The following is a 6,000-nucleotide window of genomic DNA, read 5'->3' as shown; positions in this document are numbered from 1 at the left end:
TTTCTGTTGGGTGTATACCCAGAAGTGGAATTTTTGCATCAAATGGTAAATACGTTGAATTTTTTTGAGGAACTGGCAGACTGTTTTCCAAAGTGACTGTACCATTTTACATTCCCACCAGCAGTGTATATAGACTCTTAATGTCTCCACATCTTCACCAACACTTGTTATTGGAATTTTTTTTGTGTGTGTGATGTAGTATGTCATTGTGGTTTTGATTTTCTGTTTCTCTTTTTTTTTTTAACTTTTGTGATGGACCTTTATTTTATTTATTTATTTATTTATTCATTTATTTATTTATTGTGGTGCTGAGAAGTGAACCCAGTGCCTCACACATGCTAGGCAATGCTGAGAGCCGAGTCTGTATGGCCCCTGGCATTTTGCCAACAGTATTGGTTGATAGGCGAGGCATTACTATCCGCCTCAGCTGCTACTTTGGAGTTCTCATGGGGATTCCCGGGGATTCCCTGAGAGTTCCCATTGGTTGGGGAAGTGCAGGAAGAGGGATTTCCGGGAGAGATATTTCCGGCTGTGGGTTCCTGGACAAGCCACGTGACATTCGGGAGAATTCCCCGGGAGCATGTGTGAAGTGTTTTCTTGCAGTTCAAAAATAAAGTTTGTTCCTGCTTCAGTGGCTCGTGATTTGTGCCCAGCCAGACTGCGGCAAGGCAATGCTCTACCACTGAGCCACAACCCCAGCCCAGATTTTCTGTTTCTTTTAAAGCCTATCATAAGCTACCTATTGCCCAGAAACACTCAATCATTTACCTTCAATCATTTACCTGCCATTGCCACTGAGCATTCTGTTGATTGTCATCTTTCACTTGAATTATTGTAACAACCAAAGCTAACATGCTGGCCCTCCTGTTTCTATGCTCCTCCCATCACTTAACTAAGAAGATTATATTAAATATCAATTCAAATCTCACTCTATAAAATTTAAAAGCCTGGAGAGAATGAAAAAAAGGAATACTCTTGAAAAACTTACAATGGAGAAATCTAGCAAATACCTTAATGAAGTGATCAAGTTTGACATCAACTGTGATGTCATGTGGATATTATGTGCACTCTAATATAATGTGATAAGAAGGGCCCTTAGCCTCTGTGATACTATTTTCAAAACCTTCAGTCTAATCATGGGATAAGACAAAACAAAACCAAATTGAGGGGTACTCTATAAACTTGCTGATCAGCACCCCTCAGAACTGTAAAGGTTCAATAAAAAAAAAGGAGAGACAAGAATTCATAGAGCTTCAAAGGAGACTAAAGAGACCGACAACTAAATGTACGATCCCAAATTGGCTCCTGGAATAGAAAAGGGACATTAATGGGAAAACATGCAATCTGAAGAAAGATTCAGTTCAGTTGATAGTTATTTATCAGTTGGTTTCTTATGGTTTTGACAAAGATACCATAGTAATGTAAGATAATGTGAAGGAAGACAGACTGTGTGAAGTGTTATAGGAGAACGCATGTTAACAGTCTAGTTTGAGAAGCCACAAAACCAGGAGAAACGTAATGAAGGCCTGAGTCATAACAGATGCTGTGACAAGGATGGGAGGCAAGTTCAGGATAATTATAATGGATTCCATAAAACTTAGTGATGATGTTAAAGCTAAACAGAATAAGAACCAAGAAAGAGTTCAGTGGGTTAAATAAATTTGCTTCAATACAAATTGGGATATTAAAAATTAGTGAGGACAGATCCTTTACAGAAGCTATTAAAAACAGGACAAGGGCTAAGAGTATATAGTTCATTGGCAGAGTGGCTACCTAGCATTCATGAGGCCTTGATTTCATTCCCCAGCACCATATAATGTAGGGCCAGACAGATTTGAGAGCCAGTAGACCTAAAGTATTTACACTAGAGTTTAAGAACTCTGCGTTGAAGTTGTAGCTCAGTCATAGAGTGCTTGCCTAGCACATGTGAGATACTAGATTCTGCCCTCAGCCCCACACAAAAACAAGTTAATAAAATAAAGGTATTGTGTCCTTCTACAACTAAAAATAATAATAAAAAAAAGAGTTCTACCATCCCTTATCTATCTGCAATTTTGAGATCTGCAGTGGTTTGAAAACCAAAAGCTTTTTATTAAACTTAGGGCAAAACTCCTTTGCCAACGAAACATGATAAGCATTGTAGTGAAGTTATTTATGGTCTTTATCTCATGTCATGGAAATACTCATATTTTACTGCAGAAATATTAATATACTTAATTATAGGGTACTGCCCCCTCCCTGTGGAGGTTGTTAAATAACACATGGTAAGTATATAGTATGGCTTTTCTAAACTCCAAAAATTCTGATTTCTAAAATATATCTGATTCTGAGAGTTTCAACTAAGAAATTTTGTCCCTAAAGCCAGGTGCAGATTACAGTGAGAAAATCATAAAACCAATGACAGAACCATACTGGGCCTATGCCACCACAGAGCAGAAGTCGGAAGAGCAAATGGGATGAGGGAGAGTAATCAGTCAGTCAACAGAATAATCACAACAGTGCCAGACACCTAGTAAGCATTTAATAAGTATTTGCTGACAGAATATCATGAAAGACAAAGAGCGTTTCATGGACTATGAACAATACTTTTTGAAATGTCAAAGAAGAACTGGAAATAAAAATGAAGGGTAGATAAAACAGAGACATACTTTTTCTAAAAAAAAAAGGATTGTGCTACAAAAATAAAATGAAAAACATGGAAAAAAGATAATTACAAATCTCCCAACCTAAAATGCAAAATATAATTGGGCATTAAATTTATCTTCATGTCCTGCTGGGCATATAGAGGAAGGAAGGAATTTTAATAGGCTAGAGAATTTTTAATAGGCTTCAATTCAGTAGGACAAACTTTCCCTAATATTAAATTGTAGAAGGAATACCACACAATCTAATGTAGGGGATGATAAGCAACAAAATAGTTGTCTTCCATAGCAGTTTTACAGAGATCTTTGCTTTTATTTTCATCTGAAAAACCACAAAATTATACACAGCTCTCAAGGTATCTCTCTTCATAAGGTGAGTTAAATGCTCTGATACACTAGTATTACCTCTAAATTTACTCAATTTTGAGGTTGTCTTTTTAACGTATTAATTTGATATGCACTGTCATTCAACAAATATTTTGTATTAAGTTCTAGGCTTATTACTGGAAATACATACAAAGTCTGAAATCTTCCCTCTGGAATCTCAGTCAATAATAAAGAATAATAATTTCTAAAGATATCTCAAATAATTTTTGGTAGTGCTAGGGATTAAAACCACTGAACTATATCCCCAGCCCAAAGTTACTCAATCTCAGCTATTTAATATCTCCTGATCTAAGGTTTTGAAGAGATCCATCATGATTAATAATGATCAAATTCTGTAGGACGTAGTGCACACACCTGTAATCCCAGCATCTTGGGAAGCTGAGGCAGAAGGATTGCAAGTTCAAAGCCAGCCTCAGCAATTTAGTGAGGCCCTAAACAACTTAGCAAGATTCTATCTCAAAATTAAAAATAAAAAGGCTGGGGATGTGAGTTAGCATTTAAGTGCTTCCAGGTTCAATCCTTAGTATTAAAAAAAAAAAAAGAAAGAAAAAAGAATGACCAAATTTTGTAGGTTCTATTTTGTGAAACTCCAATTTTGTTTCTTCCCTTATTTAATACACATGGAATTTGATTCTGATCTGTTGCAAAAAGAAAATTAATAATTCTGGAACCATAGGTTATCTTTCCTATGAAGATGATACTAAATCTACTAATAAAGCATGTGTTTCAAGTTACTTTGTTATAATGATGTCAATTTGAGGTAAGTCATTTATATTGTTTATAACCCCATTTGACCTACAGCATGAGGTTATGAAATGGCTAATTAAATCCAGAGTTGTAGGCTATGAACAATTTATAATGTAGTACATTCATCTGGATTGTAAGATTAAAATTGTAGTTAGCATGGTATTGTTTCTTCTTTACATGTCACAATGTCAGCAGCAGGGCACCATATTCTGTAGTTATTTCATCATTTTTAAAGATTTAGACAAAAAAATGGTGCTTTTTGCATATAAAAAATGTTTGTTTCAGTGTTTCTTCTACTGAAAGATAAAGAACAGAAACTTGAAAGCAGTTACCAAAAGAAAAGTGAGTGCTATAAGTTGGAAGAAAGGAAAGTATATGAGCAGAGTAGTATTTGGGCAATCCCACCGACGACACTGACTTCAATCGTCCCCTTTTCCAAAAACTATTCATTTTTTCACAGAAGTCTGAAATACTACTCAGGAAAATAAGACATTTTCTAAGGCTCTGAAAATCTTACACCATAAAATGTTAAAGAGGTGAAGTTCACTTAATGATAGTTTTAAATGAATGGTTTCAATGAAAGATCATGGTATCTTGTAATCTAAATCTTGGAAGATAAATTAGCAGGGGAAAATTCTGATGAATAATTACTAATTAAAAATTATTAAATTATTTTTACCTTAGATATTCATTTAGGAAATATTATTTATATTCTAATATTTATTTTCATTAATTCAACTCCAATTAACACATTATGATAATTTAATGACAAATGTGTCCTGTAAATTTAGCACAGCCCTGTAGAAAATGAGAAACAGTACCACATTTTATTGAAGTATTTTAATATTTTTCTTTAGCTTTGTGGAAGCTTTTGTTTTTATGAAAATGTGGGACATAGAGAAAGAGTACACTTTTCTTTTTAAGAGATGCATTATCCTTTAAAGTGATTAGAGTCCCTTTTAGTCAATTATTTCTTCCATATGTCTTCAGAAACACTGTGCCCTAGTTGGTCACGTATTTGACCTTTTATGAGAGGTAGACAGTGGACCAGAGGTTACCTCATTTGGGGATCTCCTCAGAAATGACTAAATGTTTTCCAGATGAACACACTGTGGACAAAGGGAGGAACTAGGAATTAGAAATCATTGCTTTCAAACCAGGAGAATTTGTAGACTGCTTTTTCTGTTGAAATCCTGTGACCTAAAGAAATTGACCCTCTGGGCAATTTCCTTCACTCTTAACAGTATGCTCAAGTCATGAAAACAACTCAAGATGAGAGATGATATTTATTTATTTATACTCCTCTTATTTCCAGAAAAGAATTTGAGACAGCTGCAAAGGTTTTTACCCTTTCCTTATTTTCTCATCATAAATTCATACAAAGTGATTTTCCCAAATGTAAACTTCAGTTATCAGTGGAGGATACTGGGGTGATTCATTACTGTTATTTGTCACATGACTACCCATTGCTAAAATTGGCACTAATATCCTGCTTTATTCCTTTTTAAGGAAAATAACATTTCAGGATGGATGTTATGCTGCTTTTCTTTTTCTATTGTATAATCTAAACTTATTTGAAGTATAAAGTTAATACATTTTAAGAAATCCATGAAAAATATATGATGAGTATATATGAACTCTGAAATTATGCTTAAGAAAAGGTGTTCAAACAAAAATAATTATCTCCTATTTAATCTGTGATTCAAGATTGAATCCACTGATAGTTTTTTTAAAGAAAATATAAGCCAGATAAAGTGCAAAGAAACATTTGTAAATTCTATCTACAGTAATTGATAAAAGATATAGGTTTTTTACACTTTTATGATTCATTAATCAAAGGGATGAAAAGAATTATAAGGTGCCATATGCTTCTAAGTATGACTCCTAAACAATCTAGAACACATGACATTCAGATTAGGTAATATTTAAAAATAGGATCTAGAGATAAGTTGTCTGATAAATTATCTCACTGGAAATGAAGTTAAGAAATCACAAGGATTTGGTAAAATAAAATGATGCATTAAAATAGTCCTTTGGAACAACATACATCAAGCAATTTATGTAAAGTACATTTCAGAAATGGATGATTTGGATTGATACATTGAACTTCTAAAATTTTTATGAATTTAAAATCATTAAGTCAATGACATTTAGAAATAGTACTGCTGCCTTCTGTGTTCTCATCAGATTCTAAATTCAGCTCCATGTGTCTTGTGATCACAAG

Source organism: Callospermophilus lateralis, chromosome 1 (genome assembly GCF_048772815.1).
Source record: "Callospermophilus lateralis isolate mCalLat2 chromosome 1, mCalLat2.hap1, whole genome shotgun sequence".
In the NCBI taxonomy this organism is placed as follows: Eukaryota; Metazoa; Chordata; class Mammalia; order Rodentia; family Sciuridae; genus Callospermophilus; species Callospermophilus lateralis.
The sequence above is the reverse complement of the archived record's forward strand: the minus strand, read 5'-3'. Positions refer to the sequence as shown.